Here is a 15,163-nt window from a genome sequence, read left to right as displayed (position 1 = left end):
CCATATATTTGTGAATTTTCTGTCCCTCTGTCTGTTATTGATATCCAACTTCATTCTCTTATGATATGAGAAAGTGTTTTGTATGATTTCAATCTTTTTAAATTTATTGAGCTTGCTTTATGACCTAGCATATGGTCTATCCTTGAGAATGATCCATGAGTACTCGTGAAAAATGTGTATCCTGCTGCTGTTGGGTGTAATGTTCTGAAATGTCTGTTAAGTCTAGTTTATTTATTGTATTATTCAAAATCTCCTTTTCCTTATTGATCCTCTGTCTAGGTTTTCCATCAATTGATGAGAGCATATCTCTCAATTATGAAGGACAAGTTAGCTGGATAAAGAATTTCTTGGATGAAGGCGTGTTTCATTTAGGATCTTAAATATATCTTTCCACTGCATTCTTGTCTCCATCATGCCTGTTGAGCAGTCCTAACTCAGTCTTATGTGTTTTTCATTGTGTGTAGTAGATCACATTCCTTGTGCTGCTTTCAAGGACTTTCCGTTTCTTTCCATCATTTGACAGTTCGATCAGTATGTGTCTCGGGGTAGGCCTATTTGGATTTATTCTATTTGGGGTTTATTGGATCTCTTTGATTTGCATCTTTATGTCTTTTATAAGGGTTGGGAAAATTTCCCTGATTATATCTTCAACTAACCTTTCCAGCCCTTTTGCTTTCTCTTCTTCTGAGACGCCAATGTTTCTTACATTTGTGCACCTCTTGTTGTCCATCATTCTCTAAGATCCAGTTCCATTTTTTCCCCACCTTTCTTGCCATTGGTTCTTTTGTACACTCCAGTTCAACTGTTCTGTCTTCTAGTTTACTTATTTTTCATTTTGCTTCTTTGGATCTGTTATCATATGTCTCTAGTATATTTCTAATTTGGTTGACTGTATCATTGCTGTTGAGATCTGTCATTTTTTAATTTAATATTTTGATTTCTTCTCTATGCTCTTCTAGTGTCTTCCTGATATCTTTTATTTCTTTATAAATATCTTTGAATAGATATTCCATATTCTGTGTCCCCTCCAGTGTTTTGATTTAGTTGTTTGGCTGGGTCATTTCTGCTCAGATCTTCACATGCTTTGTGATTTTCTGTTGTGTTCAGGGCATTTGATTATCTTACTAAGGTTATTTTACAAGTTGGCTTCCTTCACTCATCTAAAAGTTTTGTATTTAATTGGTTTTAGGTTGAAGTTTCTCTTTTGCACTTGGTTTGTCAGTAATTCCCCACTAAACCAAGGCCTGGACCTCATATAGTGGGTACAATTATACTTGAGGGTCTATTAAAAGCTAGGCAGGGGTGCATGGATATACCAGTGGCAGAATACCCACCTGCCACATATGAGACTCAGGCTGTATTCCTGGTCCATGCACTCCCCCCAAAAAAAACCCACACCTCAGCAGTAGTAGTCCCCAAAGTCAGAAGGAAACACTGCAAGATACATTGGGAATGAACTCAGACTGGTGCCCACAGAAAGGAGATAAATTAAAAAAAATAATATAAAAAATAAGAAACGATAAATAAAAAATCAATAAAATATAGAAGTATATGGATAAAAATAATTAAAATATATAGAAAAATATGACGATATTTTTAAAACCCAGGCAGATAGGGAGTTTGCCAGACTGCACTTACCACTTCTTCCCAGCAGGTGGTGCTCCTGAGGCACCTCCTGCTCACAGCCCACCCCTCCCCCACTGCAGTGGGTGGCCGGGAAGATGTTGTTCGTGCAGGGTGGCTGCTTTGAGCCTGTGGCAGCAGGACAGCTGATCCCAGTGTGTGGGACAGAGGACCTGATCACAGCACCCTGGGGAGCAGTTGATCGACAGTACCTGGCACCCAGTGGATCCATTGTTCACTGCGTCTGATGGAATGGTTAATTGTGGTGCCTGGCTGGTGGCTGCTCCCAGTGCCACTGGTGTCGCAGTGGACAGCTAGGAGGGCCTCCAGGCTCTTCGTGAGTGCTACCAGCTTCAGAGCCACTCAGAGAGGTTTCCCCAGCCAGCCACTAGGGCAAGCTGGAGTGGAGAGATGGCCAGTTCTCTTGGATCCGTACCTCCCCGTGGGCTGCCGCCCGCCCTCAGTGGAGGCCATGACTGATCAGATCCACCCTGCTCTCCCCATCCCAATGCCTGCCTTTCATTTCCCTATGAAGCACTGGAGACCCTCTCCGATCACTCACACTAATCCCCCCACCCCTGAGGACTGCAGTCCCTGTTCATTGTTTCCCTGCCCCTTATCTTGTCCTATGGACCAGAGGTGAATCCAGCCTACCCTACTCCACCATCTTCCCAGAACACCCCTTCCAATTTTTAAAAAATGCTATTTTACCCACACACCATACAAACCATACAAAGTATACAGTCACTGGCTCATAGTATCATCACATAGTTGTGCATATATCCCACGATCAATTATTATTATTTTTGCTAGGTTTCAAACATTTAATAAGATCAGAGTGTGAGAGCTGCTAATAGAGATACATGTATTTTGTATTGGAATACCTTTTGGTAGCTATTCGTCTATGTTCTAAGTAAGCTTAGAGTTTCTTCCACTATGTTGAACTCAGTATCTCCGTATCAGTTGGGGTACTTTTGGGGCAAATAAAAAATTCAACTCAAAATGGCTGAAGCAATGAAAAAAATTTGTAGACTCATGCAACTGGAAAGTACAAAGGTAGAGAAGACTTCAGGTATGATTTGGTTCAGGGGTGTTGTTTTTTCTCTCCATATTCAGGAGGGCTTCGAATCCATTTCTGTAATGTGTTGGTTCATCCTCAGATGGACTTTTTTCACATTAGCAAAAGTGGTTGTAGTGCTTCCAGCTTTAACATTACACTGGGAATAGAAAAAGCATCTTTGACCTAAGACCCACTTTTACTGGTTTGGCTTAGGTCAGATGCCCATACTTGAACCAATCACAGCAGTCAGAGACATGAACTATGCTTATTGTCTTAGCTTAGTTTATATGTCTCTTCCTTGGACCTGGTCCTCCAAATGGAAATTGAGATTCCTGGGAAGGGGGAAAGTGAATGCTTGGGAGACAACTATAAGCATCCAACACAAAATTAAAGCTATGATATGGACATGGTTCATCTAGCCAACGTTTACTAAGCTCCAAGCCAAATATCATGCTGGGCCTTGGGACAGAGTCCCTGCCTTCAAGGAAGGTGTTTTAGTTTGCTAAATGCTGTCAGAATGCAGTATACTAGAAATGAAATGGCTTTTAAAAAGGGAACTTATTAAGTTACAAGTTTACAGTTCTAGGGCAAGAAAAATATCCAAACTAAGGCATCCAGAAAAAGATACCTTGACTCAAGAAAGGTTGATGTCTGTCACATGAGTAGGCATGTGGCTGGTGTCTGCTGGTCCGTATTCCCAATTCTGTTGTTTCGTAGTTCTGATATCACCGGTTTCCTCTCTAAGTGTCTGTGGGCCTTCACTTAGCTACGTTGAGACACAACTCTGGGTTCTGGCTTGATTAGCATCTCATGAGAAGACACATGGCAAGTCTGCTGGGCTCTTTCCATGTCTAGGCATCTGAAATTTCTCTAAAAACCTCCTTTAAAGGACTCTAGTTGTTGCTTCCTATGAAATGGAGCTTGAAGGATATTAAGGAATGATGAGAAAGAAAGAAAGGAAGAAAGAAAGAAAGGAAGAAAGGAAAAAAGGAAGGAAGGAAGGAAGGAAGGAAGGAAGGAAGGAAGGAAGGAAGGAAGGAAGGAAGGAAGGAAGGAAGGAAGGAAGGAAGGAAGGAAGGAAGGAAGGAAGGAAGGAAGGAAGGAAGGAAGGAAGGAAGAAAGAAAGAAAGAAAGAAAGAGAAAGAAAGAAAGAAAGAAAGAAAGAAAGAAAGAAAAAGAAAGAAAGACGAAAGAAAGAAAGAAAGAGACACAGACGGGCTCAGGGGGTCTGAAGTTTAAGTTTACATCAGACAGACTTCAGACAATTTTATTCTTAACCAGATCCTGGTTATATACCACAGGATGACAACAGGCATGCATGCATTTCCTGAGGGAACAAAGTTTTTATCTTTCAGTGTTCTTCCTTCATACTTAAAATAACCATTTGGGGTAAACAAACATTCTCTTCCTCCTAGACTGTTTTACATAAGTCAGATAACATAAAGCAGCTTACTGCCGCCACCACCCTAATGCCATCTACTCCCAAGTAGTTCCGCAGGTCTTATGTTAATCCTATCTGCTACATCTAGTAAACTAATCAACACTTATCTTGAAAAACTTATCAGGTTTTTCCTGATCCCCCACAAGATTGGATCAGGAAAAAGGACCTGGCTTTTCTGGGGTACATTAAACTGGCATAGAAGGCATAGCTCACTATCCACTGAGACACAATCCTGTCTTGTTCACATCTGCATCTTCAAGCCTGGAATAGCACCTAGCACATTATGAGCACACAGTAAATATTTACTGAATGAATAGCCTGGGGGAAAGATGACCATATACACCACACCATAAGATTGACTTGTGGCTTCAGAAACTTGGCAAGGGTGGGGCTGTGACCTGCCCTTTCACTCTTCTTCCTTCTTCGTCTTCTGAGTCTAACCTCTCCACAGTGAGAGACCAGGATGAAAGAATTGGAGAGATGGCAAAGGGCTCCCCACGTGTCCAGTTGCCTGTTGATGGTGGGAGGTGCCTGGTGCCATTCTGGCAGAGCCTGGGTTCGTTCCTTGTTCATGACCTGAGGCAACTGAGGTGCAAGCGTGTTTTGGGAGTGGTACTTAGCTCTACCATGGCTCTCTTCTCTGCTAAGGAGCCCCTTGGATCAGGGGATGCTTGTCTTCTTTGGCTTCTCCAGGGGGTCTATACCCCAGCCCCTTCTCTAATCTCTGTGTTCCTTCATGTGGAGCCATGAACCCTCATCTCTTTCAATTTCTTGATCTTATTTAAGCCACATAAAACTTCCAGAGGAAAGCTCTTATACCTGCAGCCCTTCCCAAAATCCTGAACTCTGTAAAGTTCTGGATGGAGAGGCCCCTAAAGCTGAATGTGACCAGATAATGCAGGATCTGGTCAAGGACTCCTAAAGATTATGAGCACTTTGTTAAACTGCACCCGATGTTTCACGCAGAGGGTGTTTAGAGTGATGACAATGATAATGTGGCAGAGAGAGCTGGTTGTCCCCCACTATCTTTTCTCCTTTTCATTAGTACTTGTGCCAGTTTGAAACTATTATGTACCCCAGAAAAGCCATGTTTTAATCCTGATTGAAACTTGTGGGGCCAGACCTATTGTTTAAGGTGGGAAACTTTGATTGGATTGTTTCTGTGGAGATGTGACACATCAGTTGTGGGTGTGACCTTTTGGTTAGATTACTTTCTTGGAGATGTGAAACATCCAGTTGTGGGTGTGGCCTTTTGATTAGATGGAGATGTGATTCCCCCCATTCGAGGTGGATCTTAAGTAATTTACCAGAGGCCTTTAAAAAGAGATTTTTGGAGAAACCTCAGATGCCTAGGCAAGGGCAGAGCTCAGCAGATGTTGCCATGTGCTTTCTCCTGAGATGCTAAGCAAGCCAGCACCCAGAGTTGTGTTCTAGAGGAGCTAAGTGAAGGCCCACAGACACTTAGAGAGGAAACTGGTGGCATCAGAACCTGGAAGCAATGGAACCAGGAACAAGGACCAGCAGACACTAGCCATGTGCCTTCCCGTGTGACAGGCATTTGCTTTTCTTGAGTTAACGTATCTTTTTCTTGAGTCAAGGTATGTCTTAGTTTGAATATTTTTTATGGCCTTAGAACTCTAAACTTGTAAATTAATAAATTCCCTTTATAAAAGCCATTCCATTTCTGGTATATTGCATTCTGGCAGATTTAGCAAACTGAAACAGTAATATAACTCCAAATTTTAGCTAGGCACATGGATGCTTAGAATTAAGACTACATTTCCCATGCTAGATTATATACATGGCAATAGGATAAGTATTTTAAAAAGTCCATGAAAACTTATTACGCAAACAATGAGCCCTAAGATAAACCACTGACAATAGTTATGAATATAATTATAAAAATGTGCTTTCATCAGTGTAACAAATGTCACACACCAAGCCAAGGTGTTACTAATAGGGGGGATATATGGGAACCCTGTATTTATTTCATGTATGATTGTTCTGTAAACCCACAATTTCTCTAATTAAAACAAAACAAAACAAAAAGACTACATTTCCCAGCCTCTCTTGTGGCTGCGTGTGGCCATGTGATTAAGTTCTGGCCAATGTGATGAGAAGGGAAATAATATGGGCACATTTGGAATCCCACTTTTAAAGGAAAGAGGCATATCCACCCATTCCTTTCTTTACTCTTCCAGTCGCTGGAATGTGGACATGGTTGTGGGCCATCTTTGACCAAAGGGATAAAGACAAAATCCTGGGGATGACAGAGTAGTCTACTAGAAGAAGCCTGGGTCTCCAACCCTGTAACACCTCTATATCCTCCCTGGACTACTTATGCTTAAACTGTTAACAGGGCAGTCTGGCTTAGGCCTCTGTTATTTTGGGTCTTATTACAGCAGTTGAAACCTCAATTTTCACCAATAAAAATGACCATTTGTTGGATACATCCTATATTTCAGGTACTGTGCTAAGCTTTTCGCATATATTATTCATTTAATCATCTCAAAAACTTTGTTACATAGTGCATTGGTTAGGGCCTTTGGACAAAACCAGTAGAAGCAGACTCTGAGTAACAAGCGAAGAAAAGGCACTTACTGAAGGCAATGGGGTGACTCACCGAATGGAAGGGAAGGTTGAAGGCAATGGGGTGACTCACTGAATGGAAACTCAGAGAGGACAGAAACAATGTCTTTGGAGTCCCACCCTCAGGGAACTGGCAGTCTCTTTAAGATACTACCATGGAGAAGAAAGAAACCAAATGTTAATTTTCTGTCCTTGCATCAATGTGCACAAAATTCAAATTAACAAGTTCAGAGTCCACTTGACCTAGCTTGGGTCAAGAGAGTACTCTTTTAGTTGAGGAAGTCAATTCACTTTGGCTTTCTCTTTCATCCAGACTGCATACAATGGTGGAGAGATAATTGCTCAAAAGAAAATTGGGGGCCATGGTGGCTCAACAGGCAGGAATGCTTGCCTGCGATGCCAGAGGACACAGGTTCGATTCCCGGTGCCTGCCCAAGTAAAAAAATTAAAAAAAAAATTGGGCATTGTGATGGTTAAGTTCATGTGTCAATTTAGCTAGTGTGGTGGTTAAGTTCTGGTGTTAACTTGACCAGGTGATGGTCAGGTAAACACTAGCCTAACTGTTACTGCAAGGATATTTTGTGGCTGGTTGATAAACCAGAAGGCTGGTGTATTTGCAGCTGTGGCTGCAATCAACTAAGGGCGGGTCTCCCACAAATGAGATAATCCAATCAGTTGGGCTTGATTCGATCAGTTGAAGACTTTTAAGGAAGAAGAGAGAATTTTCACTGCTTCTTCAGTAGTGAGCCTTTCCTGTGGAGTTTGTTGAGACCCTTCACTGGAGTTGCCAGCCTCGCAGCCTGCCTATGGACTTGGGACTCTTGGCATTCCCATGGTTGTGTGAGACACTTCTATAAATCTTATATTTACAGATCTTTCTTGTTGGTTCTGTTTCTCTAGAGAACCCTGACTAATACAGCTAAGTTATGGTGTCCAGTTGTTTGGTCAAGCAAGCACTGGCTAGACTGTTACTGTGAGGTATCTTGTGCATTTAAATAATTTGTCATTACACCTATGGCTGATTACATCTGTAGTAAACAAAGCAGATTGTCTCCAGCGATGAGAGAAGTCTCATTCAATCAGTTGAAGGCTTAAAGGAAGAACTGAAGATTTGAGGAGTCAGAAAGAAGAATTTCTATCTCTACTTCAGTCAGCCAGCTTATCCTGGTGAATTCATCCACCTCTATCAGAGTTTCCAACTTGTGGCCTGTCCTGTAGCATTCAGACTTGCCATTTCCCATGGTTCTGTGAGCCAATTCCTATAGAACATCTCTCTCTCTCTCTCTCTCTCTCTCTCTCTCTCTCTGTGTGTATATATATACATATATATAAAACCCTAATGCAGGTTCTATCAGCAAAAGAATGGAAGAATGGATGCTAGGTGGCTTAAAAACAAAGCAGACTCTCTGAGCCTGCTTCTTCAATCTCCCCTTTCGTTCTGTGAGTCACTCCATTTCCTTTCAGTAAATTCCTTTTCTAACTTGTTACCCAGTGTCTGTTTCTACTAGTTTTGCACAAAAGGCCTGAACCTATGTACTACACAACGTTTTCGTGATAATTAAATGAAAAGATATGATCTTTAATTATATGATAAGAAAAATGAGGCTCATGGAGGTGAGTTAACATGTCCAAAATCACACAGCAGCTAATAGAAGGCAGAGCCAGTGTTTGAACCCTGGTCCACTGCCATGTTTTTGCTTTTAATTTTTAATTTTTTAAAATGTTTTCATTACATAAGGTGGGGTTTAATTTTGGATTCTGGTTTCCAAGTTAGGCCTTAGATTCACCCTTTTTCACAGCTACTTGGGAAACAAATAAAAAGGCAGCAAGATGCAGGTGAGAAATTACTGTTCTACAAAGAAAGGGAAGAGCTTATTCAAATTAGTGTACCTGTAACAGAGCTCCAAGGATGAAGGGAGTGGCGTGGGAAGGAAAAGATCTCAAATCCTGGTATTAGCAGTGAGACAATTATTTCCTCTTTTCACAGCAAGGACTCACCACCCTAAAAGAGGCAACAGGACTGACTTGGCAATTTTGACTGCAGCAAATTCTTAGCCAAGGACCTTGTGGTTCTCTTCGCAGATTCCCAGCAATCACCCTCCTCACACCCACTTCCTTCCTCAAGGAATTCAAAGAGAAAACGCACTGTCTAGGTCATGGACACTGCTGCTTATTCAGGTTTATGCTTTATGCAGGCCTTCATGCTTATTCAGAAAGGCGTGCAGACACCCGGCTGCCGAGGGTGGTATGGACACTGTCCTACATGTTAAACCACTCAGGATAGTGATCAGTTGCTAGTCTGTGGGACCCCCTCTTATCATGAAACCAAAAGCCCTATTGAAGTATTTGAAATGGAACTGCTTGAATATGGTGACGTGACCTTCCAGCTCATTTCACCCCACAGCCCTCAGGTTTGGCAGCAGTTGGTTCCTCTCCCATGCGTGTGCTTTGCCAGCCATGTCCTAGTCACATGGGGACGTGGGCTCACTGCCATGCTTGAAACCATTATGCTCTTTGGCTTCTGGTGGCTAACCCTGACCACACACAGCTGGCGGTTTTGTGCCCAGGTGACTTTCCACTGATGAATGCTACTTCATTGAGATGGATCTAACAGGAGTTCTTTTTCCTGTTGATTCTTGGCCTTATTTGAGCCACATATTAGGGGCATACATTGACAACAGAACAAAATATTTGAAGTTTGGGTTTTTGGAAAAGTAGGGAAGTTTGACCACTTCAGGGTACAGGGTACAAGTGGTTTAGACAGTGAACAAGGGACATCTCTTGTGTGAACACCTTCCTTTCCTTACAAGGCATGAACAGAGCAAAATTTTTACTCGCCCCTGATACTCTGAGTTGGCTGACATGGAGTAGAAATTGCACAACATTCAGAAACCCTGCAGGTTTGACTGTTTTCAAGGAATAGAGACCCACCTCAGTTTCTGTAAGGAAGTGGGGGTTCAGGTGTGAGTACAAACCCAGAAATCACCCCCAGAGCCCAGGCTGGCCCAGGCTCACTCTACACCTTCCTCAGAGGTGGGGTGCCCCTAATGGTATCAGTGCTCCTCTCTGTGAATCACCTCCCTTCCCTTCCTCTTACCTCTGCTACTTGATAATTTAGTTTGTTGACTCTCCTGGTTTTTCTTCCTCATTCTAGGTAAGAAGGGTAGGGAGGAGACCTGTAGGTCCCTTTGTCTGTCTGGAAGTCAGTGCTTTCCCAGAAGCCTCCCCAGGCTCTCCTTTATATCTCATTGGCCAGAACTGGTCACATGGCCACGCCTAGCTGCAAGGCAGGGTGGGAAAGGGGTATCGAGCTTTTCCAGTCTTTATTGGAGAGGGACGCAGGAGAGGGTTTGGGGTTACCTGCTAAAGGATCTGCCCCAAGAGGTAGAAATCAACCAATCTGCCTGCGTGGTTCATATGGAATATATGAAATGGTTTGAAACTTTAGTGCGTGCTACAAAAGTTGATTTAAAAATTGGATATATGTCCTGCAACCCACTTAGAGAGTCACTGGGCAATGAGTATGGGAAGTTCCAAAATGCACATCTAATTTGCCCTTGTCATTTCATCTTAAAAAAATAGTATCTGGAGGAAAGAACTCCAAAAAAGCAAAAATGCTGTATGTAGAGAATTATTCAGTGTAATATTGCCTAACATAGTAAACCACTTAAATCTCTTTACTTAATGGAATACTACATACCCATTAAAATGAAGCTATATGAAAATCTCTATGCTACAATGTTATACTAAAATGATGCAGAATGAAACCTACCCCATCATGACAAATTGATAAATGATATCAGTACAGGGCTGAAACCTGGGGGGGAGTTCAGAAAAGCTGATAAGTTATGGTGGTTGGACTGTGTGTTGTATTTTCTTTAATATTGTCATAATACTGTTTGTATAGTCAATACAACTGGGAGAAGAATGCACAATTACACTAACTTCCTAGGCCTGACTCAACCTCTCTCAGGTTCAGTGGGATCAGATACCTTAGGATGTACCTGACCCACTTTCCAGAAATGACCCGTCCCATAGAGTTGAAGAGAGATTGCTGTCCTTTGACATTTGCCTCCACCCCTAGAAGCAAAAGCATCCCCATAAAAAAGTTCATGGTTCTCCTCCACCCAACCAGTGCAACTTCCTTCCTGTCTTACTCTAGGAGTGAGTAGTTTTCTCCCTGGTCCTCACTGGGTCAGGCCCTGAGCTACTTCTGCTTTTGAGGGGTGAAGTAAGAAGAACTATTTCAGGGGCATAGCTGTCCCTGCCCTGCAAACAGCTGCTGGTCTTGAATGTGATCTTGGTAAGAATACCCATGACTCTGGTAGGGCGGTTTCTCTCACCCGCCTATATTTGAACCCCTGCTTGGACAACTGAGGAAGGAGGGTGGAACAGATTTCTAACTGAGTAACAGTGAGGCAACTTTGAGGTCGACAAACTTTTTATGTTTCACTGGACTGTGTTAACCACAACATTGGTCAACTTAAGGCACAGTAAGTAGAAAAATTATTGCAAATACGCTTTGACATCTATTATCTAATTGAGTTGTCACAACAACCCCAAGAGATGAATACTATTATTACCTGAATTTCTCAGATGAGGACTAAGGGGTTCATAGAGTAGCTATGAGGTCCAAATTCACACATTTATAAAACCAGCATTTTGAACTCTTAGTCTGACCCCAGACCTCAAAGACTTAGCCGGTTTGTTGTAGATGACAGTCAAGTGAAGGTTTTCTTGACAACCTGGTGCAACGGAAATGAATATTTTATTTGTGCTTCCCAGAAACTTCTCAGGAGGGTGGCTCCTGTGTGGCCAGTTCCGATGAATGTAGTTGGTTAAGCAAATTGGTGGAGTTTAGACAGAGCTTAATTGTCTGTGTAACCAAGGGAGAGAGATTTTCAGGGGTGGGTATGGGAGATTGTACTGAGAAAGAGAGGAGCTATGATTCTGGGTGATATTGGGGCAGCAGGAGTTGAGGGAGACCCAGCCAACCCCATTCCTTTGAGATCACACTGAATAATTGGAGGGAGAACTGACATCTTTATTATATTGTCATGTCATCTGTGAATGTGGCCTACCTCTCTATTCTTTTATGCCTTTCAGGAAAATCCAAGTTTTTAAAAATAGAGTTCTTCCATATTGCTTGCTAGATTCATGCCTAAATATTTTGTAGTATTTTTGGTGCTACAAATGGTGTCTTTCCTATTATATTTTCTGACTAGATCAGAAATAAGAATGGCAAATAAGAAATGAATTAGATTTTTATATATTGATCTCACTGAACAAGATTAGTTCTAACAAGTTGTCAGTTAACGACCTTGGATTTTCACAATAGTTGATCATACCCTCGGCAAATAATGACCTTTTTGTCCACTGAATCCCCCTCTAGGATGAAACAGAGTTATGCTTGGATGTTATTCCTTCCCATCCTGTTTTCTCTTGAGAAAGCAATGAAAGGGGTCAGAACAGTTCTTTCTCTTGAAGCAATTTCCATATGGTCCCTCACTCAGCATATCTTATCACTTTCTGCAAGTTAACTCTGATCTTCTCTTACTAATGATCAGCTTCTTCTGCTTATTTATAACTTCATTTTATGCAAGCCTTCTCCAAACTCAGATCTACAACCTGATGTTTCAGCCTCAGCTCCCACTGCTAACTGGAAATTCTTCTCAGTAGGTCTTAGTTCTTAGTCCAAATTCCCAGGGAATTTGAGTGGTTCCAACTTATCTTCCCATTTCATGTTACCTCATTCATTCAGTTAATTTTCATTATAAACCAGGCACTGTTCTGTGCACTGGAGATAGAGGAGTGAGCAAGACAGAAAAAAATTTCTGCAGTCATGGAGCTTATGAACTCTAGTAGGGGAATCAGACAATAGACAACTAAATTCATATATAATATAATTATATATTATGTATATTTTATATATTATTTATATAAATATTTTATATATTTGTATAATATAGCATAATTTCAGGTAATAATAAGTGCTATGAACAAATATCAAGGATCTGTAACAGATGCTGTAGTGGTTGCACCCATATCCCATCAGCATTTAACATTCTTGTGCAAGCTGGCCAGATTTCCAGCTGCTATTACCTGCAACTGCTTACCTGAGAACTTTCCGGCTGGAGCCTCCTCTGGCTGGCAATGCCAGAAAATCAGGGCTTCCCTAGAGAGCAGCCTTCAACCAATAGCTGATGCAAGTTGTGAATAAAAATCTAGTTCCCGTGCTTCTCAGGTGGGATAACTCTCAGACTTGCTCTACGCTGGCTGCCAGAATTCCTCAGTGAATTGAGTTTCAGTTGCCCACGCAGATAACTTGTTTCATAACCCACTTTTTATGGCCTCCTTCCCTTTTCCCTTTCCCACCAGTATTTCCTGGATCACCTCCTAAATAAATTGCTTGCATTCAAAACCTTGTCTCAGGATCCACTTATAGGCGAATCCAAGCTAAAGATGATATCAGGAGTGGAGTGGGGGCCAGGAAGGAGAGAATGAGTATCGGTGTGTAGGTGGGCTGGCCTGGTCGGGTGCCCACCATGGTCTCTGGTCACATGCACACCCACTGGGGGGTCGTTGAGAAAGAATCTGCGGGCTGGAGTTATTCTGAGACTTTGCCTGTACCTTACAGAGGGTGGGCCCTGCTTGGAATAGAGAGGGCCTGCCAGTGCTGAGCTAGAGCCGCCCCTGTGGTGGTCAGAGCGTGAAAGCTTTTGCCAAAACCAACCGTGCTTATCTCTTAGACTACGTAGCACCACACTTTGGTGTGTATTTTCTAGTGGATCTAGAATGTTCCTGTATCCTCAGCCCTTTTACCTTTTAATACAAATAGATATTTTGTTGTTTTAAATGGTTTCCTGGTAGGTTTTCTTTTTCTTCAGATTAGAAAAGTCATTCATTTTTTGTTGTGATTTAAAAGTTTTAAGTAAAAAAAAATACAGAAGAAAATTAAAATCATCCCGCGGCAGATTGGAGATGGCCACAAATCCTTTGACTTTCAATGAGAACTGCCTGGCAAGGTCAGCCAACAGACAGACCTAGACAATATAATATTAAATTGCTGTATGAGGCCAGTAAATGTTGGGGTCATTTGCTATGCTGCAAAAGATAACTGGAGCACACCTGTGGCTCTGTCATCTGCAGATAACCACTGTTAGCATTTTGGTTTTCAAACAGCTGATTTTAAAACAGATGCACAGATTTTTTTTTAACTGTTTACAGACAATCATGCGTAAAATACAGGTTTCCCAAACCCCCCACAACCACCTTGCATTACTGTGAAACATTCGTTACAATTGAGGACAGCGCATTTGTATAATTGTACTATTAATTAAAGTCTATTAACCCTATTAACTTACGGTTCCGTATTTGTGTAGTGTAGTTCCATGGATCTTAAAATTTTTTAAAAATTCTGTTGTTATATTTCCCTTGGGAAAATGTTAGATTGTATATATGACAACAATGTTGTGCTACCATCACCTAAACATTTCCATCATTCCAAATAGGAACCCTGTACATTTTAAGCCATAACTTCCCATTACCTTTTCCCACCCTGTCCCCTGGTAACCTAAATCCTAGATTCTGACTCTTTAAGTTTACTTATTCTAATTGTTTCAGCTCAGTGAGATCATACACTATTTATCCTTTGTATCTGGCTTATTTCATTTCACATGATGTCGTCAAGGTTCAGCTATGCTTTCACATGTATCAGGACTTCATTCCTCTTTACAGCTGTATAATATTCCATTGTATATATATATATACACCATGTTTTATTTATCCATAACACACAGAATTTTTATGGGCTTTTATTTTTTTCCATCAGCAAACATTTGTTTCTATTTGAATATTGGGAAAATAGAACTAGGGACAAAGGAAAAGTTATGAGAGAAAGAATAGAGAAGTTATCTGCTTGAGAATCACATATGGTCATACACAAGATATGGTTTGGTGTTCTATATATTTCATAGAATTTCATATTGCAAGTATCTTTCCATGTCTTTGAAAACAGATTTACAAGTGACTGCACTCCATGGAATGGGACTCCCAACAGAGTGGGACATTATTTAACCACTCCCCTGTTGCTGGATATTTAGGCTGTTAGTAGTTTCTCACTGTAATAAACAATGCTGCTGCACCCAAGTTTGTACATATATCTTGGACTGCACTTCTGAGTTATTCCTTGGGGTAAAAACTTGAAGGGGAAAATTCTTGGGCAAAGGGTTTCAGCATTTTAAAGCTTTTTCTTTCTTAAAGCAAAATATCCAAAAGGCACTGGGTTTTTTTGGTTTGGTTTTTTGGGCACTGGATTTTTCTGCTCCTGAATTGTCCTTGTTGATGGCTACAGAGGAAGACAATTCTGGCTGAAGGATGCCGGTGCTTCTGTGGGCTAGAGGAGGGACATGTTACAAAGTTTGCTTGGATTGTTTAGAACATATGTTCCA

The 15,163-nt window shown here is 41.4% G+C and overlaps 1 protein-coding gene and 1 long non-coding RNA gene across 2 annotated transcripts in view; one reads left to right on the top strand and one right to left on the bottom strand.

The window, feature by feature from the left end:
* Nucleotides 1-8,603: 8,603 nt before the first annotated feature.
* Nucleotides 8,604-9,916, bottom strand: LOC143667373 (uncharacterized). Its single transcript, XR_013168012.1, has 2 exons — nucleotides 9,811-9,916; nucleotides 8,604-8,715 (listed from the first exon to the last, which is right to left on the bottom strand). It is a non-coding gene; the product is annotated as an uncharacterized LOC143667373 (long non-coding RNA).
* Nucleotides 9,917-11,010: 1,094 nt separating this feature from the next.
* The window catches only part of ITGAM (integrin subunit alpha M), a 46,435-nt gene continuing 42,282 nt past the window's right edge, over nucleotides 11,011-15,163 (top strand). The window contains exon 1 of the mRNA XM_077141153.1: nucleotides 11,011-11,206. The gene's annotated coding sequence lies outside the window, so the exon portion shown is untranslated. The remainder of the gene's footprint in view (nucleotides 11,207-15,163) is intronic.

This window comes from Tamandua tetradactyla, chromosome 23 (genome assembly GCF_023851605.1).
Source record: "Tamandua tetradactyla isolate mTamTet1 chromosome 23, mTamTet1.pri, whole genome shotgun sequence".
Taxonomy (NCBI): Eukaryota; Metazoa; Chordata; class Mammalia; order Pilosa; family Myrmecophagidae; genus Tamandua; species Tamandua tetradactyla.
Note: the sequence above shows the minus strand (reverse complement) of the source record. Positions and strands in the feature narration are given on the sequence as shown.